The sequence below is a fragment of the Carcharhinus amblyrhynchos genome, chromosome 12 (genome assembly GCF_965287045.1).
Source record: "Carcharhinus amblyrhynchos chromosome 12, sCarAmb.v2.hapA, whole genome shotgun sequence".
Classification (NCBI taxonomy): domain Eukaryota; kingdom Metazoa; phylum Chordata; class Chondrichthyes; order Carcharhiniformes; family Carcharhinidae; genus Carcharhinus; species Carcharhinus amblyrhynchos.
The window spans coordinates 47,240,870-47,267,231 of record NC_137335.1 but is presented as its reverse complement, the minus strand read 5'-3'; positions in this window follow the sequence as shown (position 1 = coordinate 47,267,231).

Genomic DNA, 26,362 nt, shown 5'->3' with positions numbered 1-26,362 from the left:
TTCTCTTTCTCAGCATTTTGCTTTAAGTCATGAATTTGTTAACTCCTGGCTTCTGCTTTCTCTGAGCTGAGGTTAAAGTCATGATTCTATGTTTTTTTTTCTGTTTCGGGGCAAGCTCAGGGATTGGGTTTTGGAGACTGGGTTCATTGGTTGTTTGCAGCCTCACCCGTATCTCTCCGACTCATTCATAAATATCGAGGCTGACGGTTGATATCTGGGTTAGGCCCCAGCTATTCAGTACCTGGATCACAGCTGTATCATCAGGTTATGAGGATAAGGAGTGAATTGGAGGTCACATCTCACTATGGTATTGTTTAAGACCACCCCTCTTCCTCTGGTCTTGGCTCTTCTTAGGGACCAGCTAACTCCAGCCTTGGTTCTTTTCGTCTGCCGCCACAACCACCACCACCGCCATTCTCCTCTTTCCCCTTCTGTCGTTGCTTGGGAAAAAAACTGTGGGGAGTAATACAGAAAACAATGCAAATCAATAATGGGGAGGAGAAAAGGAAATAACTAAAGTACCTTACAATGATATATTTTAATAACGGCTGCTCAAATTAGTTCAGCCTATTCATTCCATAATTCTTTCAATGATATATTTTACAAAAATGAACTAAATCCACATCTACTTAAGTGAAAGTCAAACAATAAATTAATTTTTTTTGATCCATTTGTAGTTGATGCATTACCCTCTGCTTGAATTTCAGATGGAGTTAACATGTAACAGAGTTGTGCCTGGCTAAGATCAAATGTAGTACCTGTTCCAACGTGGCACAGAGGTTAGCACTGCTGTCTCACAGCTCCAGGGCCTGGGTTTGTTTCCTGGGTTTCCTGGGTTTGGGTCACTGTCTGTGTGAAATTCACACATTCTCCCTGTGTCTGTGTGGATTTCCTCCCTTAGTCCAAAGATGTGCGGGTTAGGTTGATTGGCCAGGCTAAGTTCCCCCATAACGTCCTGAGATGCATAGGCAGAGAGATGAGCAGGGTAAATATGTGGGGTTACGGGGATAAGCCTGAGTAGGATCATTGTCACTGCAGATCCAATGGGCCAAATGGCTTCCTTCTGCACTGTTGGGATTCTATGAAATACACTTGATAGAAGTTAATGAGGTTACACTGATGCTTCATTTGAAGGAATTTTTTAAAACGCCATCGAGGCCTTTTGGCTAAGGTGAAGGTGAAGGTGAGGAATGGACCCTGTCCTGTCAGCTTGGATCTATGATGTTTGTTTCGCAGGGACTTTGATTGGACCAATTTGGTTTTTGATTGGATATAAATTAAAAACAAAGCAGAGTTCAAAACTTTTAAGCAGAAATGCAGGGAGAACATGATTACAATTCTCAAAAAGGCAAGGCAGGATTTTGATCATGTTGCAATTGTCTCACTGAGCTAATGTGTGTATAAACTTCCCAACATTGTGATTCACTCTGCTAAATGAACAATAAATATTTATAGTTTAATTCATGAGAGGCAAGTGTGGAGTGAAATGTTGCAGAAGTATTCGGTTGAAGTTTGCAGTTTTCTGCAAAGTCACAAAACTTTCTGTGAAACCTGTTGTGTTAAATTTCCACTGGGGTTACTTGAAGGAAGGCAAACTTTGCTGTGAGGTACAAAGTTTTTCTAGCATTCATATTTTACTTTGCTGAATAGATAATATTCTGGTAAAAATAATTACAGAGACAATCAAGCAGCATATTCTAAAACAAATGGCTGATCTGACCCTTCAAATTATCACCCATGTGGTGCAACTGAAAATGTACCCAAAATGTTGTGCTGGGTAGCTATTTCTTTTGGCTATGTCCTATTGTATGAAAATTGTGACACTTGTCAGTGGGGATAGAAGTTGGGGATTGGGGTGTGGGGGAAAAGGCTGGGGGTGTGGGGGGAGGTCCTGCAGCTCTAAATCTTAAGTGAAGGATGGTGGCCTGAGGTTAAAAGGGGGCTCTTGATGGATCCTTAACCCTATTGATTTTGTGCTTCCCCCATAAACAGGAACACCTCCCACAAGCCTAAAGATTGAGAATGTTCAGGAAATGGCCCTTAATGTTATAATTTAACCAATGATAACATTGGATCTATTATAATGTAACCAATAGTAACATACTGTGAGGGTCAGCTGACTTGGTAGACAATGTAACCAAACCAATGACGAAATGATGTTGTAGTCAGCTGACCTAGTATAAATGAGCAGCAGATGGGCATTGTGGGGAACTTGTTTGACTCCAATTGTTGGAGTAATGAGGTAGAAAGGTAGAAGCCAAAAAAGTGAGATTTAACATCTGAGGATGAGACAGTAAGCAGTTGTGAACCCAGGGAAAAGTTATGAATCTGGGACCAAAGTTGTGTTAACAGAGAACAGTGGTCTGAGAGTAGCATGCCTGACAAAGACAGGCATGGCAGTAGAGTTCAATGAAGAAGGCTAGGAATCAAACCAATAACAGTGATAGGAGCAGAAGTCCCCATGATAGAGAAGTGTTGGTGGCTGCTAATAAAATGTAGCTTGTGGAAATAAGAGTAGCTAAACAAAGAGAACAGGGCAGTTGGAAAGAGTTTGGGGTGTATACTGAGGTACCAGACAAAGAGCAGCCTGCTCTATTCCATCAGTGGGTTTGCACAGAGAAGGTTTTGCAAGATGGGGCTTACAAAGCAAAAGCCAGATTAGTAGCCTGTGGGTATGAGGAACACTTGGAGGGGAGAGACATTAGGGTTGATTCAGCCACAGCAGGGAAAGTGATGCTGATTTTTTTTTTGCTGTCCTAGCATCTAATAATTGGGAATGTAAGTTGCTAGATATCAAAGCAACATTTCTGCAGGGTGAAACATTTCAAGGAAAAGTTTTTTTGAAGCCACCCAAAGAGGTAGGTAACACACAGGGATAGTTGTGGAAACTGAACAAGTACACATATGTCAAGGTTTTTTTTTCTACAATCTGTATTGCTGAAAACTGACTGTGTCCAGTTAAAAGCAGATCCTGCAATGTTCTTTGGAAGTCTGAAGGAAAACCCAGCTGGAATTTTTGTGATGCTTCTGATGATTCTGATGGGGTGTCACAGTAGAGTTTGGAAAGAGGCCATTAATAGGCAAAAGACAGAATTTAAAGTAAGGAGTCAAGCAGCTGGTGTTTTTCTGAATCTGACAAAGCAAATCTGGGGTAATGATGAATTAACAGGGATATCTAAACAACTTGGGTCCTACTCTCATAATCAGAGAAAGCTTGATGAAGAAAGAGGAACTGGACAGTGAAAAAAACCCCCAGGATTGTTGAGGTGTATGATAGAACAGTTAAATTGGCTATGCACATAGACAAGACCGGACAGAAGTCCTCTGTGCCTTTTTCCAGCACAGAGATGTTTCCTGTACGGGCTGCTGCTGCACACCTTCCACTACCGCATCCTCGCCTGTCGCTTGGATACGCCTTGGCAGGCCTTGTTGCTGTCGAGTGGCAGAGGTCCCCAGTGGATGTCCCTTTACGGAAGGATCGCCCCCAATTACATCGGGGACCTGGTGTGGAGGGTGATGCGTGCAGAACAGCTGCACGCAACCTTAGGGTTCACGGGCTCCAAAGCTTGCCCCTTCTGTGGCCTTGTGGAGTTTGTGGACCATGTCTATGCTTCATGTCTTAAGTTGCACTCCCTTTTTGTTTTCATGAACCTTTTTTATTAATGTTTTGTTTGCACTTCAGTCCCATGCTCCTGATCTACCAACTCCTGGTGTGGAGAGGGGAAAGTCGGGATGGCGACCTGGGCCTGGTGAAACATGCCATTTACAGCGGGTGATCGAGGGGGCCATCTATCTTGACTGTCTGCCCCTCTTCCATAGCTACATTTGCGGCCAGGTGTCCCTGGAGAGGGATCATGCAGTGTCCACAGGTGCAGTTGATGCTTCCTGTGCCCATTGGGCACTGCAGGGTCTGGGGTGCATTATTAACCCTAATAATCAAATTTTAATTTTGTTTCCTTTGCACTTTGATTTTGTTTCCTTTTTTGGGGAGCTGCCCCTTTTACTTTGTCCTGATTTAACTTGAGTTTGTTTATTTGACCTTAAACCTTGACTTTAAAAGAGGCCCACGTCTGTGAGTAAAACACTTTCTTTTCTCCCCCTTTCCATTTCTTTTCTCATTCTGGGGGAAATTGGAGAGTTGCAACAACTGAAGGGAAAGGAAGTGAACCCAGGGAGAGTGCAGACTCAGGAAAGGTTGGCCCCAATCTTTCTTTCTTAAAGACATTGGCAGGTAAAGAAGGAAAATGTTGTCCCTTGGCCTGGGAAGCAAAGAAAAGAAAAAGGGTAGTCAAAAGTACATTGGCGGCTGAAACCCTAGCGTTAGTGGAGATGGTAGATATGACAATATATTTGTCTGACACAGTCAGTTATTTTTCATGGCAATGTCAGGAAAGAAAGTACCAATTGAGTGTTATGTAGACAATTGGTCTTTTATGGGACAACGTTCACTCGACAAAAAGAGTAACAGAAAAGTGACTGAGAATTGATTTGGCCAGCATCAAACAAATTCTGGAAAACAGAGGTTTCAAATCTCAACTGGGTTGGTGCAAATCTATAGTTATCCAACAGTTTTACTAAAAGGGGTGCAGTTACTGGAAAGTTAAGAATACTGGAGGATGGTTACCTCAAATTAATTTGAAAAAAGAAAAAAGTGGAATATATTATAATGTAACCAATGATAACATTGGTTACATTATAACAGATCCAATGGTATCAGTGCTGTGAGGGTCAGCTGATTAGCTGACCAGTAGACGACAAAACCAGTGACAAAATGATGTGGTGGTTTGCTGACCCAGTATAAATAAGAAGCAGATGGTAATTGTGAGGAATGTGTATGGCCCAGGATGTTGCCCCAAGTGTTGAAGAAATTAAGCTCCTTCATTATACCTTTTTATTTAATTTACTCCCTGAAGTTAGTTTTATTGTTTGTGACTGAAGTACTCTGACTGCTGGATGAACACTTAAGTGGACAATAATTGGTCACTTAAGGCCCTTGATTGGGGCATGGGCAGTCAGATCACCTGAGGCCTCACCTGCCTCAGCATAAAATTGCTGAGAGGTTAGGATGGGTGGCCATTGGCGACATTCTGTACTCAGCCCCCACCTCTAAACCCATTGGTGGGGGAGGAAGAAATTTAGGCCATAGAAGTAAATCTCATCACACACGCTCACCTGGTAAAATGGGTCATCTGTGTGAATTGGAAGGAATAAACAGTCAGCTCCCCTAGATTTTCACTGTGGTGAATTTGAATACTTAACTCATAATCTGTTGATGTCCTGCTCTTCATTCCAAGGTTTTTCACTTGTCACCTCCATTAAGTGCAGTTCAATTGTGAGTGATCAGTTGAAATTAAAATGATAACAACTCCATGACCTTAATTGCTCAAAAATCTCTAAGTGATCGACCTGGAGATCAGTAATGGATAAATTGTTAACTGCTATTGAAACCCTGAATAAAAATGAAGAGCTGAACATTTATATTTGCATTGTGCAATTAACAATTGTCATGTATAAAAACATAAAGTATTATAATTCTGCTTTTTTGAAAAGGGAGTAAGGATGCTGATGAATTTTCCTATTTCACAACTCATTGCTGCAAATTTCACAGTCAGAGGGTAAGGCTGGAATCCTACGGCCATTCACATTGGCAAGGGTTTTTCCATCCCACAGCGGTGAATGGAGATTTGGCTGGCTGCCAAATTCCCTGACCTCGCTGCAGTGGGATCGTGGCGTTAATGGCTGGTAAGATCGCGCCCCAAGTCTTTTTAGTCCAAACTAAACTGAATCAGATTTCAATGCAAAGATTCTGTACATGCCTAAGAAATCATAATAAAATTGTAAGTCTTAATATTTCACTCAGTAAGGATGTTGAGAATAATCATTATCACCCAGTGTTTGTCTAGAAATGTTGATGACTTGCAACTTAGTAGCTTTTCACAATGCTCTTTGGTGCGAATTTGATCACTGTGGCTGCACTAATTTCCCATCAAGACAAGTGAGAAGATCTCTTTGTACTTGAAAAATGACCTGCAACAAGGCGTAAAACGAAGTGTCATATTGAGGAGTCATTGTTGGTGAAGTCAGATGATTAAGGGGAAAGTATTTTCCAACAGTTTATTAAATATTATGTATCTATTAATAAGTTGGCCTTATGGTTTTATTTACATGTAGAGCACAGTGAAAGCATTTCCTATAATTTTGATTTGAAAAGGAACAAAATAGGGTGAAAAAAGGAACCAAATCACCATAAGACATAGGAGCAGAATTAAGCCATTTGGCCCATCAAGTCTGCTCCACATTCAATCATGGCTGATAATTTTACTGCCTTTTGCCCATAACTTTTGATTCCCTTACTGTTCAAGAACCTATCTATATCTGTTCTAAATACACACAATGACCAGCCTTCTGTGGCAATGAATTCCATAGATTCACCACCGTCTGGCTGAAGAAATTTCTCCTCATCTTGGTTCTAAAGAGTCATCCCTTTTATTCTGAGACTGTGCTCTCAGATCCTTCCACTGGGGATGTTCAAAACTGAGAATAATGTATGATTGGTTTTAGACTTCAAATTCACATTAAGTATATATCCAGACTGACAATAGCTGCTGAACAACATTGTAATGCAGGGCTCATCCAAAATGATAAATACCAATGCCTCCTGAATGGTAGGTTTTGAGGAGATTGTGATAATCCCAAAACAAACTCATCACATCTGCTAAAATGATGTCCTAGGAAGGCAAGTTGTAATTAGACTTTCTGGTGGATGGTTTTAACAAATCAAGAAACTTTATTTTGGAGCGACCATAAGCAAAATGAAGTCATGGCTGGAATTTTACAAGCCCCCAGGAGCAAGCTGGTAGGCTGAGAAGGTGTAGAATTGAGTAGGATGGTGAGGGAGCACTTTGCCTGATGCCTATCCATCTTTGCTAGCATTTTACCAGTGGCAAGGTAGGTGTTAATTGACTCGTGTGTCTTTGGGCCAATTAAGGTCCAATTAAAGGCCTCTGCCTGCTGCTGCTGCTATTTTACAGGAGTGCCCAAGCCACTTGGCAAGGGAGTCAGATTAGCCCTGGTGACCTGGGTTGTGACTCAAGAAAGTGGGGATGGGATTCCTTGTGTTTGGTCACTCCCAGTGGAAGGAGCCACTCCTTATTGAAGCCCCCTGCACCCAGTTTTTTAATTATCCCTCCCCCACCCCAATTAACGCCTGAGTAACGGGCTCCAGTGCAGTCACTTTACTTCACCGCACCTAACCTGCTAGGCAGACATGAAGAGCTCCTGCTCCTAGTTCATATGTTTGTATGTTATCTTCCATGATGGCCTCCTGGTTGATCTCACATCAGAGACTGATGGCATTCCCAACAGCGAACCATGCTGTTGTTGGCCCTCTGGCATTACTTGAAGGTGAGAAACTCCCCAATCTAGGGGTGTAAAGTTCCAAAAGCTGACCTGAGACAATGGTCAGGAAGGATTCTCGCCGTTTGGCTAAGATCAAGTGTAGGATCAAGCTTGTGATCATGTGCAATGACTGTTCATGTCAGCTTGGATCTAGTATGAGCCTTTTTGTGGGAAACGATGAATTGTTTTGGATTTGAATTGATTTTTGGATCGAGCAAAGAGATGGATGAAAGGCTTGCCCTGTCCATTCTGCACATTGGCTTTGTAACTTTTGAGAGAATAATATTTAAAATCCAGGCATGGTCTCCTGCTCTGATGGGAATAGGTGTTACAGTTGGTGGGTGGGACCCCCACCTCACCTAAAATCTAGTTCATGTATTAGCAGCTGTCGACACTGACCCTCTGCTGAACACAAGATAACAACAGCTCAATGTTTTAAAGTGGCTTTCAGCTGCTTTTTGCTCCACATACAAAGCTGGTTTATTTTCTTGGAAATAGAAATAATTATATGAAAAAAGGGATTTGTTTTTCCTAATTCAGTTTCAGTGATAATGTAAAATGGGTGATATCCATTCCACTGCCTGCTATATGTTCCTCCTAATTTTAATTTCCAACAGGATACTGAAACAATATTAAATGCACTAATTTTCTAATTTACTCACAATTGTCAGTGTAGTTACTGATCTTAATTAATTGAGGCATCATTTGACTCATTTTTTGATAGAAAATAGTACAAAAAGTAAAACTGTGAAATAACCAATCAAGAACACGATGAATACATCATTCTTTAGAGCTAATTGCATATTTAAAAGAATGACAATATCCCACTCCCTCACTGGAGGTATTAGGCCAATTCTCCGACTGCTCTGCAAGTAGAGATCAGCTCATTCTGTAGAAGAATCCATGTCAAACGAATGTGAAAGTTAAATGTGCAGCATCTATGAGGTTGACATAGAATGTAATCCTTGTTATCACATATAGACATCCTCAAAGTCAAATGATATTGCCACAATTCTGAGGATGAGAATTGTCTCCATGGCTTTGCAATCCTACAAACATGGCCTTCACCAATGGTCTCTCTAATGATTTCTGAAACTGCCATTCATATATTCCTCAAGATCCTTTTGTGGATAATGCTGTGTTCAAAATATCTCCATTCTTGAAAAAAAGTTGCCTTCACAAGCAGAGAGGCCTTTTAAGCTGACTATTATATCTTTGCAAAGTTAGTTCATGTTTCTTGGGACCACTGATGTTGTTCCTCTCTCAACAAGACGGCAAACACTTTTAAAGTTATTTCACAGGATTTAAGTTTGCTGGATAGGCCAGTATTTATTGCCCAAATCTAGTTGCCCTTGAGAAGGTGGAGTTGAGCTGCCTTCTTGCCCTCTGCAGTCCACGTGTGCTAGGTACACCCAAAGTACTGTTAGGAAAGGAGTTACAGATCCAGAAGTAGAAGAGCCATCATGGTGCTGACCCACACCCTGCACCAGCACAGTGACACACACCTTGGTGGGACAGATCCTAGTTCTAGAGTAGTCACCAGGGTCACAATCTGGTAAGCACATCATGCTTTCAGATCCACAGCAGGCAGAGGTAGGAAATGTCCCCTGGTGTTGAAATTTGGAAGATTGCTGGAGGCCAGGAACCTGCTGAGTCTCAGTCACTTGATGAGTCTCTGGACTTGGACACATCACAGTTGCTGGAGTTCAAAGGCAAACTCAGGAAAATCAGAAAGGGATGTCTGATATATTGCTCAGTTTGAAAGGTTGCATGGAGGAGTTTATAGTGACTGAACACAAAGGGAATGAGGATGTCTCCTACAACGTAATGGACTAGCAGCACTACTCATTTCAGTCATTGTCAATGTGCCCTCTTTGCAACTTTGAGGTGTGGTTGCTGAACCCAGACAACTGTGTCACAACTATCTTCAGGTTTCCTCAATTTATAGTCATGTCCCCAGGTTTGAATTCTATTGCCTCTTGTGCAAGGTGGACAATCTCCAAAATGTGACATAATATCTCTGGGCTTCTGATTACAAAACTTGACTTTCAAGTTACATTGTCAACATTTGCATCAATATATGTTCAAATGTCCTGAACATTGATAAGAAAGTGGTAGTATATCCATACAACAAGTTTTGGCACAATACATCGAATCTAGTTGGAATGATGTACCTTTCAATATTCCACTTGCTCAATGAGAAAATATTTCTCCTTTTGTCTCTTATAGTTCATTGATTTAAAATGCATTATCAGATCCTGAGTTTTTTTATTGGCTTTATGCCTTTGGTTAAATATACCTGATATTCTGATGTTGTGGCAACAAATTTTTAAAGTTTATTCCTTTGACTTTTCTCTGAATCTACCTGGAGAAACTTTAAATTTGATTTGCTATCACTTTGGGTGTTGATAAATTTAGCCAATTATCAACTCAAATATTTTCTTGCTGAAATTCCTTCTGTTAAAAGTATTTATTGATATGCATGATTTTCTATTTTAGCACAAATGTGTTTATTTGTATTTCTCAATCAATATCAGTTACTAGACAGCTGTTGCTAACTGTAAATCATAGAATCCCTACAGAGCGGAAAGAGGCCATTTGGGCCATCGAGCCTGTACCTGACAACAATCCCATCTGGGCCTATCCCCATAACTCCAATTATTTACGCTGCTAATCTCCCTGAAACTAAGGGGAAATAGAGCATGGCTAATCAACCTAACCCACACACCTTCGTACTGTGGGAGGAAACCGAAGCAGCCAGATGAAACCCACACAACATAGAAATCATAGAAACCCTACAGTACAGAAAGAGGTCATTCGGCCCATCAAGTCTGCACCGACCACAATCCCACCCAGGCCCTACCCCCATATCCCTACATATTTACCCACTAATCCCTCTTAGCTACGCATCTCCAGACACTAAGGGCAATTTTTAACACGGCCAATCAACTTAACCTGAACATCTTTGGACTGTGGGAGGAAACCCATGCAGATGCGGGGAGAATGTGCAAACTCCGCACAGATAGTGACCCAAGGTCGGAATTCAACCTGGGTCCCGAGCACTTTGAGGCAGCAGCAGTGCTAACCACTGTGCCACCGTGCCGCTGCAAATGTGGGTAGATAATATAAGATAAAGGTAACATTCTAAAGTGGCTGCAGGAGCAGAGACATCTGGATGTATGTACGCATAAGTAAATGCAGGGCAGGCTAAGAGTCTGGTTAATGAAGCATACAGTATCCCAAGCTTGCTTAATTGAAGCACAGGGTACAAAAGCAAGAAACTTATGTTACATCTGTATTAAAAAGTAGTTTGGCTTCAACTGGAACACTGCTTCCAGTTCTGTGTACAACACATGGGAAGATGTGAAGGCTTTAAAGAGAAATCTGAAAATATTCATGAGAATGATCCCAGGAATGAGGAACTTCAGTTATGTCAATAGATTTGAGAAATTGAAACTGTCTTCCTTGGAGGAGAAAATGTTGACAGGAGATGTTATAGGGAAAATTTGTTTTTAATGGTGGAAGGATTGAGAACAAGAGGGCACAGATTTAAGATAATTGGCAGAAGATGCAGTGCCAACCTGAGGAGAAACCTTTTTCACACAGCAAGTGGTTAGGATCTAGATTGCGCTGTTTGACATCGTGGTAGAGGAAGTTCTCAGTCAATAAATGGCTCTGCTGGTCTGGCAGGGACTAAGTGGACACGATTTTGCCCATTAACACACTTTATCTCACCATAGACCCTACCTAATCTGCTGAGTATTTCCAGCATTTTCTGTTTTTATTTCAGATTTACAATATCTGCAGTGTTTTCCTCATAAGACAACAATTTTCCCTTGTATGTAAAAACATTAACATTGCAAGTATAGCTGTAAGTGTACATAGCATTCCTTGATTTTTATCGATGCAAAATAATCATAAATACACAAAAGACTAAAAGGAAAATAGTGATGTTTAACTTGAAGGATCCAAAGGTATGGTTCCATAGAAAATGTAAAAAAAAAATTCTACATTAAAAATTATACATTTTCATTAATTTCAATTTTTTTATATTTTACTAGTGTTTTTCTTTATAGTAAAAACAGCATGATATTTAGATTTTCAACACATCAACCAGGCAATCTTTGATCTGAAAGAAATTAAAACAGTGTTCTTGTATGTGCCAACTTGCTCACTGCCCCAATTCATGGTGGCACTGTGGCACAGTGTTTAGCACTGCTGCCTCAAGGTGGCAGGGATCTGGGTTCAATTCTGGCCTTGGGCGACTGTGTGGAGTTTGCTCATTCTCCACGTGTCTGCGTGGGTCGCCTCTGGGTGCTCTGGTTTGTTCCCACACTTTAAAGAGGTGCGGATTAGGTTGATTGCTCATGATAAATAGCCCCTTAGTGTCAGGGGGGCTAGTAGGGTAAACATGTGGGGTTTCAGGAATAGGGCCTGGATGGGATTGGTGTCGGTGCAAGCTTGATGAGCTGAATGGCCTCTTTCCGCACTGCAGGGGTTCTATGATTCTGAGACACTCTACCCCATCCATAGTTCACCCAGGCACTATATCCATCCAGACCCAGTTCATTGAGACACCCTATCCCATCCAGACTCCCAGTTCATCAAGACACTCTACCCCGTTCTTTACGGCAATATGTGATAGTTTTTTTGGTCGCCGTTACTGAGATTAGCTTTCAATGCCAGATTTATTGATTGAATTTAATTGAAACCTGGGCCTTTGGATTATTAACAGTGACATTACCCCTTCGTCACCATCTCCTCCTTAGTGAGAACCCCTGTTCTTGAGAATTTTTGAACACTTTCTATTTTAATAACAATTCATATAGAATAGCAGATGGCAGTTAAAGTTTATCTTATTAATTATATTTGACAAGCTATTTGAATATAGAGCGGAAATGCAGCCTCGTCGACAATGTTTTATTATGCTGATCTGCCAAGCAAGCACCAAAATGATGAATAATGAGATCAGATAACCATTACTTGATTATCCCACGTAGGTGGTAAGTAATGATTAGAAATCACAGAAAAATAGGGTGGAATATTAACACACGCTGAAAAATCCAAGCTCAAATCACCTTAGAACTATTACTGCTATCCCCTCAATACAAACCAAAATTAGTCTCTGGGAGGAATTTTATGGTAAATTGAATTTGTGCTCCTGTAAAGGAGGAAGCAGATAAGCAATGAAGTCATTAGGATTTCTGCAGCTAACATGCCCAGAAATAAAAATTCTATGTTATTATAAAATGATTATAAATAAACAATTAAGAACACTTTGTATTTTAATAGTAAGTGATATGGAAAAGTACAAGGCAAATAATTGTTATTATATTGATTATGGTGATATCATTGTGGAGTCTAGTGCCTACAAAATATAGGTGATTAACATCTCTTTGTCAACTTTATATTGTTTTTGTTGTACTTGTTTTTATTTTGCTGCATCCTCCAAATTACAAAATGCACAGATCAACTCTTTCAGTTTTAGCACAATAACAGTAGAAGAATCTTTCTCCTGTGGAATCATGAAGGGGAAATCATGCCTGACAAATTAATTAGAATTCTTCGAGGTGGTAATGACCAGGATAGATAAAGGTGAATCAGTAATATACTTGGATTTTCAAAAAGTGATAAGATGCCACACAAAAGGCTACTTAGTAAGATCAGAGATGGAGGCAGCCTGCTTTCTTATGCTCCCTGTGACCTAAGATGCCCTTGGTGGGCATCCTCTGGAGGGATTAGACCTGGCGGGACCTGGCCAGCTCTTGGATGGCACTAATGCTGCCATCTCACACTGTCTTACCCACTGCCCATGAGATCTGCTGCTATTAGGAAGGGGGATTTCAGAAGGGCTCAAGACTGCCAAAGCCTCCCTGAAGGAGGGCCCCGAAATAGGCTCCAGTGTTCCCTCTTCCATCAGGATACTTGAGGACACCTGGTCAATTCCATGGAACAGAGGGGCAACTGGGATGAGTTCCAAGAGCCTCTGCATCATCTGGCATTGGAGGCCCAATGTTATCTGCCTTTAGTGATAGAGCTCTCTAAATGGACTATGCTATAAAGGTCCTTAATAGTGGGCCCCTGTGTCTAGGCCATTCTCTTGAAGCCCTCAGCAACGGTGCTCTGTACCTGGGCCATTCTCTTGAGCCCTCAGCAATGGCCCTCCGTATCTGGGCCATTCTCTCGAGGCTCTCAGCAATGACCTTGCGTGTCTGGCCCTCAGTAATGGTGGGCAGAACGAGGTAGGGGGAGTGGTGGGTGGGGTGCTCTGCCTATTGATGGCCCAGCCTTGTCAGATAGTGATCCTGCAAGGGAAGGAGAGAAGGACGTGCGTTCAGTCAATGGGAATGATATTGGTCTGGAAAATAAACACGAGACTGCCATTTGGATGAAGGTGCAGTGGACCTGACTTGTCTGGCACAGGCCAACTTTGCTCTTGGTGACATCTCATTCCAGGCCTCCCCTGTGAGCCCCATTGCCCTTTCTTCGTAGGGAGTGTGAACTTGAGCATCACCCACCCGTCCTCTCCCTCTCCCTTTTATTGTAAGCTACCTTCCCCCATTGGGACAGAAAGAGAATATTGTGAGTCGGACACCTGGCAGGTTAGGAGTTGAGAACAACTGGCATGTGTAGGCACTTCTGATGGACACAGGGGTTGTGATGAGGAGTGACGAGGGTGTTTGCCGAAGATGCTGGGAGGTTAGGTGTTGAGCAGCTGCAAGGTGGCAGGGTGTGATACACCAGGGATGACAAATGAGAATAATGCCAGGGAGAAGCACGTGGTCACTCAGCCTTGAAGGAAGTCATTCATCTTCTAACTGCATTGGAACCCAGTCATCCTGGTCATATTGCTGGCACTGACTCTTGCTGTCACAGCCTCTTAGGCAGGATTGGCAACAATATTCAGCGGCCTCCTTCCAGCAGGAGGTAAATGATGCCCTCCTCTCCTCCATGGCATCAAGCAGTTTCATCAGGGTCCTCTCTCTCAGCCAAGCTCCTGGCTTGACTGGGAGAGGGCACTGAAGGACTGTTTAAATGTAACTCCTCTTTGATACCAGCACCCAGCTGACCCCTGGGCATGCAGGTCAGAGCCTGGTGAGTCAGGTGTGGCATGTTTCACATGGGGGAGCCATAATTTCACTAGAAATGGGGGAAGATCACAATCTGGATCGCTCTTCCCACGCTGGCGCAAAGCACGCCGATTTTTGTACCTGAAATGACACTTTTCTCCCATGACAAAATTCTGCCAACATGCCAGGAAAATGATGCATGCCAGTGAAGCCAGTAACTATCAAAAATCCTTTTCCTGTCTCATTAGTGGGATTTACATTACCATCAGGCCAGGAATCCCTCTCCATTTATCTGATCAGCCACCCCACCTTGGAGAGTTCACTCCATCCAAAACAACACCTGATGGAGGGAGGGGCACTAGGTGACATTAAGGGAGGCAGGTGGGGATGCAGACTGTGGGAAAGGGATGTGCTGGGGGGAGGTGGGACAGACAGTCGGGGACAGTGAGGTAGGAAGACGGTAGGGGACAGCGAGGTGGGTAGACAGTAGGGGACAGTGAAGTGGGGAGATGGTAGGGCACAGTGAGGTGGGGTGACGGTAGGGGACAGTATGGGTTCAGAGGGTGGGTTTTATTGTGTCAATTGCGGAATCCTGGGGGGCAAAGATGGAAACTGTAACTGTTTAAAGGGGCAGCAGGAGGTGGTAGGGTGAGGACCATCAGTGGTAGGTTTAGGGCCAGTTTGAGTTGTTGGTGGGTACTTGAAGGTCAATGCAAATCCTAAGGGTTGACAGGATAAGGCCGGACATGGAAATGTTAATGTGTATTCCTTGTGGGCCGAGGACATGTGAATGATAACCCCGCAGCCCATCACTGTTATCAGTATGGAGGAGCATGGGCGCTTGAAGGATAATGTCTGGGAGTGGAAAGTTTACATTTGGGGGTGGGGAGGGGTTAATAGTAATGGTGGGGAGGGTGTGGGTTATGGGTGGAACATGGAAAGTGTTTAAATCTGTTTGAAAAGAAACATGCACCATCCAGCTGCTAAGGCATTGCCCAACCCCCCTGATGTCCACCTCAGGAGATGCTGGTTGAGAGGAGGGTCACGGATGGGTGGAGCTGCAATTCAGCTCTCTGGCCAACTGAAGGGGAACTCTAATGTACTGTCTTGATGAGGGAAAGGTGTTTCTATAGACTAGGCAGTGGAGGGAATAGCATTCATTGGAGACTTTTCACACGTGGTTCACAAGGACCCTGGCAAAGATAGATATCTCCATGTGCTAATTCCTCCTCTACCAGCATGGTAACCTGCTCTACACAGTGTATGAGGGGGGCAGCGATCGGGTATTTCTCCTTCCATCTTCCCTCTCTCATCCCTCTTGTATGCTGTCTTCTCCTCTTGCACAAGTAAAATGATGATTTCTGAGCATTTGTTTGCATGCTGTCAATCTCCAACCCACAGGCAACTGTGTATCATATGACAGATTCAGTCCCCAAAGTACTTTACAAGTTCCAACAACAGGATGAACAAGGATAGCAGGGACATGGCAACCAGGGCAGCACCTGCCGTTTCCCTGTAAGCCACCCACCCTGCCCCAGAAAGAATTTGTGCCTTCTGTGTAGCTGGGTATGTGGCCTGTAGCTGCCTCCCTAACTGCAGACCATGTGGAGCAGTAGGGCTATGAGGCATCACCCCTGCACCTTACAAAGTTCCTTTAAGCATGGACAGCACAGATGGTGGCGTTGTCATTCCCAGTTCCCACTCCATGAGGTGAGTCTGGAGAGTGGAGGGTTCACTTATCCTTGTGGATGAGGTGATTCATTCCTCTCCTGTACTGCAGGGCAGTCCTCCTCTGAGTTGAATTGGCACTTACCACCCTGGCAACTTCTTCCCAACCAGGTGTGACAAGACGGACCTGCCTCCTTCCCCCGTCACTCAGGAAATGGACACACTCCTTCCTGTCATCCACAGCTTGAAGAAGTAGCAAAGCATTGCTAAACGCTGGGACCAGCGTTTATTGACGTCTGCCTGCGATGTCCAGGTCCAAATCCCAACACATATGAACGAGTAGTTATCCAGGTGCCTTTCAAATATGGCAGCCGGATATGGTGGTGGGGAGTCTTACTTGCTGCCTGTGATTCACCTAGAAACCTCCAGCGGCATAACTAATCAGTGCAGCATTGTGCAATTAAGTAGGTTTTCCCACCAGGTTCTGCAGCAGAAGTCTGCCTGGCATCACACCCCTGCCACAGGCCCAGAGCGGTGAATCCCAGCTTCTGTTCCCAGGAATATATATCCCTTAAAGGACTCAAGAGAGCATCACATTTGCGGTAACTCACAAAGCCTTAAGGCAAAACACTTCACTAATTTTTTCTGAAGCTTGAGATTAGAAAAGAAATGATCATAAACTTTTCTGCCACATAGCAACCACACAAATAAAGCAAAGAGCTCCGTTAATTATCATGGCACCATTGAGCTGCCTGACCTGATTATGAACACAGCACAGCTGAGCCTAGTTTTTCAATTTACAAATTTGTCATAAATTATGCTTGTAACTTGCCCCTAACTGAATTCCCTGATTATATTTTAACTTGTTCACAAAACACATGGAGGTGTAGCAGCACATTACCCAGCTAGTAACGCAGATTAATGAGCCCCAACAGAAATTAATAAAACATAATGATAATCCTCCAGTTGTGACACTGGTTCCACAAATTAATGTGACCAAGTTTAGTTCATATGTATTTATGTCTATATGTAAAAATACATACACGCCATGAGAGAGCAGCACAACCATCAGACGGGGAAAACATTCTCTGTGCACTCTGTTTAACAACATCATAATGTTCAAAACAGACTCATTATTTCATTATCTGTAGTCCTCAAAAGAAATCTTCACCCATTTGTATGTTCTTAGATCTTTCTCCTCTTAAGAAAAGAACCTAATTCGCATAGTGGTGCCAAATAAGTCGATTCCTCCATTGAAGCAGTCAGGACCACACAGGATAGATATAAATTTGTAAAGTTTTGAGTTCATCAAGTCTCGATTACACTGCAAATTATTCAATTTTGTTTCAAATGCAACACAATAGGGGAAATAAAGGATTTGTGGGGTAATAACAATGAGGGACTCACCATTAAAATGGAACGAACACTACCAGGTCATGCACAGTTCAACTGGAAATCCAGCAGGTGCTGCTGAAGATAATCTGCTCCTCCCACAAGTTCTGCTCTAACACTCCTCACCAATAGGTTCAGCACTGAAATCAGCCTGAAGCTGGGGTTCTCGCCCAGTTGGTACTCACTAAAGGTGGCAGAAAATGTGAGAGCCAGTGTACTAAGGAGAAAATGATCTTTTCATGGAACATGGAACATGGAACAGTACAGCACAGGAAGAGGCCCTTCGACCCACAATGTTGTCCGAACATGATGCCAAATTGAATCCAATAGAACATAGCTTGGCAAAATGACGCCAAAAAATTCTCTGATGCTGAAAAATTAATTTGCTAAGTATGAAGGCTCTTTCTTTTATTTAATTTCAGTTGAACATTTTAAAAATATTAAAATTAAGATAATTTCTGTCATTTTTTTCTGCATCTTTTATTTCTACATCTTAAATTTCTTCGCCTTTCCCGATCTTCATTTCACTTTCTGTGCATGCTTTCAAGCTATTTTTTCATTTCTGTTTCAACTCTGTGAATGTGAATTTGATCCCTGTAGTTCTGTTTCTATGGAGGTCCAACACTCTCTTGCTGGGTGCACTGTAGCATTATCTGACTCCAGTATGCCTTCTTGTAAGTGTAAACTGGTGTGCACCATCAGCATGTGCAAGAGGCTTGTGAAGGAGTTGACTAACACAGTACTGTCAGCTGGTGCAATGCCTGTGCTGCACAGGACCAGGCCATGAATTTGTGTGTCGCACTACAATCTGCAAGATGGGCTCTGTATGAGGCTTACTTAACGGCCAGGGACTCAAGTTGCAAGTAATATAATTTTGGAGGACTATGGAAAAATGTCTAGAAGTATTCTGGAACATTTCATAAGGTGTTGTGGTGTGTCTGAACATTTGAGTGTCAGAAACAGGAGCGGGAGTAGATCATTTGGTCCTTCAGATTAGCTCCACCATTCAATGCAATCATAGCCAAATCTTTTGCTCAACTCATTCTCCCACTCAAGCCACTTCCCTTGATTCCCTGAATGACAAAAAACCTGTCCACCTGAGCCTTAACTATATTCAATGACAGAGCATCCACAGAGTACAGAGCATCCAAAGCATTCCAAAGATTCAAAACCATCTGAGTAAGAATTTTTTAAAAATCCATTTATGGGGTATGGGCATAGCCAGCATTTATTGCCATTTCGTAGGACATTTTGAGAGTCAACCACATTGCTATGGATATGGAGTCACAAGTGGGCTAGACCAGACAAGAGTGGCAAATGTCCTTTGCTAAAGGACATTAGTGAACCAGATGGGTCTTTACAATAATCAACAATGATTTTATAGTCATCATTCGAATTTTAATTCCAGATTTTTATTGATTTCACCATCTGCTGTGGTGGCATTTGAACCTGTGTCTCCAGATCTTGCCCTGGATTTCTACATCACCAGTCTAGTAATAATATCATTACATCACTGCCTCCCATACACTATTACCTCCACTTATTTAGTCCTCCTTATCTCAGTTCTAAATGATTGTCCCACTTTTAATGAGACTGTGCTCCCTCCCCATGTTCTAGATGACAAAATGCCATTTACTTTCCTAACAGTTTGACTAATTTGCTAGAATTTTCAAAGCTGTAACTAACACAATGAATAATGGAGGTCCTCCATTTATCGTGTATTTGGACTTCCAGAAGGCATTTGATAAGATGCTGCGCAGAATATTAAATTTGAGATAAGACCCCATGGGGTTGGGGGTGATATATTAGCTTGGACAGAGGATTGGCTAATGAACAGAAAGCAGAACGTGGGGATAAATGGGTCTTTTTTTGGTTGGCAAGCAGTAACTAGTGGTGTGCCTCAGGGTTTGGTCCTCAGACCCAACTATTTAAATCTATATTGATCACTTGGCTGCAGGGCTACGGTGTACAGTACCCAAATTTCTGGATGACGCTAACACAGGTGGGAAAGTAAGTTGCAATGAGGAAATAAAAAATTTACAGATAGATATGGATAGGTTAGGTGAACAGGCCAAGATCTGGCAGATAGAATTTAACATGGATAAATGTGAGGTTATCCATTTCGGTCAGAGGAATAAAAGAACAACTTAATATCTAAATGAAGAGAAAGTTCACAATGTTTCAGTGCAGAGGTATCTGGATGTCCTTGTGCATGAATCACAGAAAGTTACTATACAGGTGCAGCAGGTAATCAGGGAGACAAAGTTTGTAATTCATTGTTAATGGAATAGAGTGTAAAAATAGGGAAGTTGTTGCAACTGTGTAGGGCATTTGTGAAACTACATCTGGAGTACTGTGCATAGTTTTGGTCCCCTTACTTGAGGAAGGACAGAAAAGAATTAGAGGCAGTTCAGAGAAGGCTCACTAGATTGATTCCAGAGATGAAGGATTTGTCTTTGAAAAGCGATTGAGCAGTTTAGGACTGTACCCTCTAGGGTTTAGAAGAATGAGAGGGGATCTAATTGAGGCATATAAGATGCTAAAGGGGATTGACAGACTAGACATTAAGTGGATATTTCCCCATCTTAGACATTCTAGAATGAGAAGCCATAGTTTTAGTCTAAGGGGTAGCAGTTTTTAAACAGAAATGAGGAGCAATTACTTCATTCAAACGGTTGTGAATCTGTGGAATTCTCTACTCCGAGTTCAGAAGAAGCCGGAACAAATATGAGGAGGTAGATAGTGTAACAATGGACTTTCACAGACTTCATCAGAAATACATAGGATGGGATTGTATGGCCTCGTTCATCCTGAAACTGTAAAATCCCGCCCAAGGTTAGCGGACCTTCCCATTGTCCACCTCTTATCTGCTCTGATTCCCATGGTGGGCGGGGTGGTAATATTGCAGCCATACTCTGCTGTGTTTCCCCTAAAGGACAATCAACACAAATCGGTTTTTAATAAGTAGTGAGATGAAGGGTTATGGGGAGTGGGCAGGAAGGTGAAAATGAGGCCGAGATCAGCCATGATCATATTGAATGGTGGAGCGGGCTTAAGGATTTGAATTACGTACTCCTTTTCCTAATTCTTATGTTCTTACGTACCTTCATGCTAAAATTTTGTGTTCTTTGTACACATTTAACAATGTTTTAGTTTATTTATTAGTGTCACAAGTAGGCTTACAATCACAATGTAATGAAGTTACTGTGAAAATCCCCTAGTTACTATACTCTGGTGCTTGTTTGGGTACACTGAGGGAAAATTTAGCATAGCCAATGCACCTTGCTAGCACATCCTCCATCTGTGGGAGGAAAACTAAGGAAAGCCATGCAGAAACAGGGAGAATGTGCAGACTCTGCATAGTTGGTGAGCTGAAATAGTCTTCTTTTCTATTTTCATGGTCAAAATTAATAACCTCACACTTCCCCACATTATCCTCCATCTTTTACATTTTTGTCCAATGTCTTAGCCTGCCTATGTCTCTTTGCACTCTCTACATGTTCTCCTCACAGCTTACATTCCCACCTAGATTTGTATCATTAGCAAACGCTCTTGGTCTCCTTACCTATGTCAAGTATGTAGCTGAGACCCCAGCAGTGATCCAAGGAGTGCTACTGCATCCTCACTTCGAAGGTGGAAGATCAGGTGACCAATTCACATAAATATTGCAACAGGAATGGAGGCAGCTGTGACAGTGTGTCTGGATCTGCAGCCTGACGAAACAATGGAGCACAGGCTGTGGAGAGGGCAAACTCTGTACCAGCTCCTCTGCCAAGCTGGAGTTAGATCCCTCTGTGCTCTTTGACAGTTGCAGGAGGCTGTCTGACAGGCCACCCAATGGACCCAGCATCTTGTTGTACATGTCTGTTTAGTACTCTCCTGTATCCCCCCACTTATTCATGTCCTTAGCTGAGTCCTCTGAAACAAAACCTATCTGCTACCTCTTCCTCCAATCAGCTGGCAAACAAACCATCCTTCCTCTGGCATAGCTACAGCCTACTTATGTCCAGATGACATTCCACACACTGATTCCAATGTTATGCTTGTCTTCAAGGTGCCAGAACCAAGTATGAGGCAAGATGTGACTGTTTATTTGTGTCACGCTCTCTTTTCTTCCTGAGGTTGCTATGGTTAGGCATGTGACAGTTCGATATGTGAGAGCAGGGCATTAGAAAGGAAAGATTGGTGTGTGGTAAGGGATTCGGGGTGTAAAATGCAAGGTCCATGGCCATGCCATCAGCGACTTACTCCTCATGCCGGACAGCAGGTAAGGGGTGAACTGGGAATTGAGAAGGGGCCGAAAACAGGAACATATGATCAACCTCAGTTTCCTCACTGATGGCAGAAATCATGTGCCCTGTCCCAGCCAGCTACATGATGCTGAGAACCATCATCTCCATCAGGCTCAGGATGTACAGGCATCTATACAGGCATCCTTGGCCCCAACTGATTCTATGCTGCTCCATTCTGCTGTGTGCTGCCTTCTCCTGTAACAGAAAGGATAGTATGTCAGGGATTGTGTAGCACTGTGCGTGGGTAATATTCCTTCCACATCTTAGTAGTGGGAGTATGTGAAAATGAGAGGTGAGTGATGCTGCAGTATTCTGAAGTGTGAGGATAATGTGACAATCTAGATGTTAGACATGAGTTCTGAGTGCTAGCGATGCTGGATGAGTGGAGGGGGAAAGGTGCATTGAACAGCATGCAAGATTGTTAGTAAGATGGGTGGGCATGAAGATGCATTTACTGACTTTGGCTACCCCTCATGAAGTCATTACACTTGTTGTGTCACTGCAGCCAGTTTCTCGGGCCCGGAAATTGACCTTTGTGGTCACCTTCACCCAATTCTTTCTGAGGGTATTCCTTGAAAGTCTCACGGAATTCCATGGAAACATGGCATCTCTCCTTCTGCCACCTCCATCACAAAGCATCCTGTGCCACAACTGTCCATCTGGAACATTCTCTTTGCCCTGATGTTCCTTTCTCTTGTTTTAAATTGCATTAATTCTATTCAAAGTTGTTTCCCTTTGAGAAGTCAAGCTGCCTTTAAAAAGGGTAGGCTGGCAGCACAATGTACTGTCAGCTGGTCAGTCCTTTATTGGGCACAGAAGTGACCAGCAGTGCTAAGAGGCATCCAGCTGTGAAGGAGATGCATGATCCAAGCTACAAATGGCTAATGAAGTGGAAGCATTAAATTTATGGACTGCCCATCTCCAACAGTGCCAACACAGTCTGCTTCTGGACTAAAGCATCCATACCCAAAAAACAGGGGTATGTCAACTTTAATCTCAGTGAGAATTTTTAAGTCACCAATTGAAGAGTTAAGTTGCTTCTTGGCCTGCCTGGAAGTGGGTGCTAAACTGCATCCGATGCTGGATCAGAGAAATTTTCTGCGCAAAACTCCACATAAAGCCATGTGGGAAGCTACCAGTGAAGTTAATGGTTGGTGCATTTCTGTGGAGAGGGTAAGCTCTATGCCAGCCCCTCTGCCAAGCTGAGGTTACATTCTTCTGTGCTCCTTGACAGTGACAGGAAGCTGACAGGCCACCCAATGGACCCAGCATCTTGTTGCACACGTTTATTTAGCACTCTCCTGTATCCCCCCCCCCACCCCATTCATGACCTTATCTGAGTCCTGTGAAACAAAACGTTTCTGCAATCTCATCATCTGATGAGCTGGAAAACAAGCCATCCTTCCCCCGGCATGGCTACAACCTGACTGTAAAATCCAGATTATTGGGAAGGAAAATGAGATTTTCATGAGCGATTCCCTTGAACTAGAGTGAGAAAGTGCAATTATCCTCCAGTTAGCCAAAGAAAGATGCAAACTGTTGCCTTAATCTGGATGCACCTTCTTCCACTTCTTGCCAGAAGACAGGACTTGTCTTCACGAAACAAACCAGTTTAGCAACTAAATATCATAACCATGCTTCAGATTTGAAATTGCTTGAGCTGCACTGTAGGAAACCAGCTAAATTTATTCATTTTAAACAAGTTAATCCAGGTGGTACAAATCACTGCTTTCATTACATTACTCTTTCTATTTTAATTACTGTGTTGCTGCTGTTTTCTGTTCTTAAATTATCTGCTCAAAGCTTTCAGTGTTAATTTATTTAGACCACCTGGACTGCTGTTCACAGTTGCTTAGTTCTTATGCAAAGTCTTCATCTTATCAATGTTCTCACTTAAATTATGAACGCAACATCGTTCATCTTTATTTCTTCACAAAAAATGCGCTCTGATAACTCACGTCACCTGAATAATTGAACACAGTGATGCTCTAACCAGATGAGTAAAAATCACAGTAGAGAGATTTGAAAATAAGTCAGCACCACAATTAACATTTTATTTATACTTTTCAGTCTTCTATGCATGTATAGGTACTATAAAATGCATTCATGTAAAAATAGTGTAATGCAAATGTGTCACAGCACTCTGTTCAAAGTAAATTTCCATCTAATTTATACCAGACAGGAAATTGAAAGTTTGGCAGAGAACTGATTTTTGATTATGTTTTTGCCACTCTGCATCACCTAACTCTGCTCAATCAAAGAAAGAAAAAACCCCACAATGTGTTGAAATCCATTTTTGGCTGAAAATCCAATTTAATCAGGAATTGAGTGGATCGTAAATCATGACGAAAGCCAGAAAATTGTCAGCCTCCGTTGATAAAGGTAACGTTTATATTTGAAAACGCCACTATGTCCGGAGGTATCCAGAGAGAGAAAAATAAACGTGTTTGGATGTATTTTCGTGTCTCTGGAGGCTCCTCATTTACTTTAATTCACAGGTGTCGAACTGAGGCTGCTAGCAGCAGCACTGCAGTAGAAAGACGATCAAATTCTGATTCTGGAGTTAACTCAAAAAATCCATTGAATGGAGTGGACTGAGCTACAGTCAAGGATAGTGTGTCTGAGTTGTTGAACACTCAGAGTACCGAACAACTATGGAAGAGTCTGTGTAAACTAGATAAAATTGAATATCATCTATTAAAAACATTTAGGTTAATTTTGATATGCCCAATTATGCCATCTGATAACAATAGGCGATTGGTTTCAGGTAGGCCTGGAATTTTCTAGAGCAGGCAGTTCATAATATGTCCTATTAGTTAAGCTTACTTCTGTGCATCAAAAACTTTTACTCTTGAAATTGGCTGGAATTGCAAGCTGATAACAGCAGGGCAAGAACACAAAGATATCTGGGGCCTTGGTGAACTTTTAAAAAATTATTTCATGAAATGTGGGTGTCACTGGCAAGGCCAACATTTTTTGCCCATCCATAATTGCCATGAACTGAGTGGCTTGCCACACCATTCTGTGCCCACATGTAGGCCAGACCAGGTAAGGATGGTAGATTTCTTTCTCAAAGAAACATTAGTGAACTAGATGGATTTCTCAGGCAATCAGAAAATGATTTCATGGTCATTAGCTTTTCAATTCCAGATTGTTACCTGAATTCAAATTCAACCAGCTGCCATGGTGATATTTAAACATTTGTCCCCAGAACATTAACCTGGAGAGGTCGGGTAAGTGGAACTGAGCAGCGACAGATCAGCCATGATCTTATTGAATGGCGGGGCAGGCTCGAAGGGCTGGATGGCCTACTCCTGCTCCTATTTCTTATGTTCTTATGGACCTCTGGATTACGAGTCCAATGATATACCCTCTACACCATCAATGAGACAAATCATGTATCTCCTTAGTGAATCAGATGTAAGATTGGAAAAGAAACATGAAGATTGAAAAAGAAGCTGAATTCTATTTTTTCAGCAAATTCTGCACCAATGTATACAGTGGGAGAAAAAGGCCAAATTCTTCCACAATTTGGTGTAATGGTCTTGAATCAAAACTTGTGCAAACAAATGATTAAAAATCACTTCTCATGAAGGAATTGAATAGGTTCAAAGTGATAAATTACCCCCTATTGTGCTACTACTAATGACGTCTAATTAATATGTCGTATAATATGTTGATCTTGAATTATATGGATTAACCACATTATATTCCAATCAGTTAAACATGAACAGATTGTCATAATAACCAATATATAATAGGGAACTATTGCTGTAGAATTTAATAGCAACACATTTGCCATAATGTGACAAATTAGTGACCTCCTTCTTGATTAAGGCAAGCATGACAATTACAGTGCTTAGGTTATATTTATAGATATTTACAAAATACGTATGCTCGCATCCTGATGTCACATTATTACCCACATCTAATTCTCGAAGTTATCTTCCAGCTATCATTCATAAAGGCTTGTTGAACTTGGACTGAATTTTAACTAAGGACTCCTAACTACACAAAGGCTCGATCAAATGTCAGGCTCTCAGTATGTGGGACTCAAATGAATGCAGAAGCAGAGGTACCTGATTATGTGTTGGGCAAGGAATATTTTAAACCATTTATATGGATAGTCAAATCTTAATTGACCTTGTTTACCTGATAGATGTGTCACTTGAATGGAACAATGCCACCGGCATGAGTTCCATATTGCTCTGCCTCATACATTTAACCTTATATTGTAACACAATTTCTATAAGGCCTTTGCAGTATAATTGTCTTGATTTTCACAGAGTCAGATTGACTTGGGAGCCTTTTGAAAATGGCTGGTACCAATTCTGGGGTTCCCAAAACTATTCCTGGGATTTTCAATTTTCAGAACGCCTTTTAAGAATGTGGGTTAGTTCAGGTCTTGAACCTGCATTTGCACTCCCAACCTGGCTGATTCCATTGCGGGGATAGGCATGTCCTAGTCATCTACAATTTTCGGTGGCCAGAATACTTCAACTGATCGTCTGGTCCCAGTGATGGCACACTCCCACCGTGAGT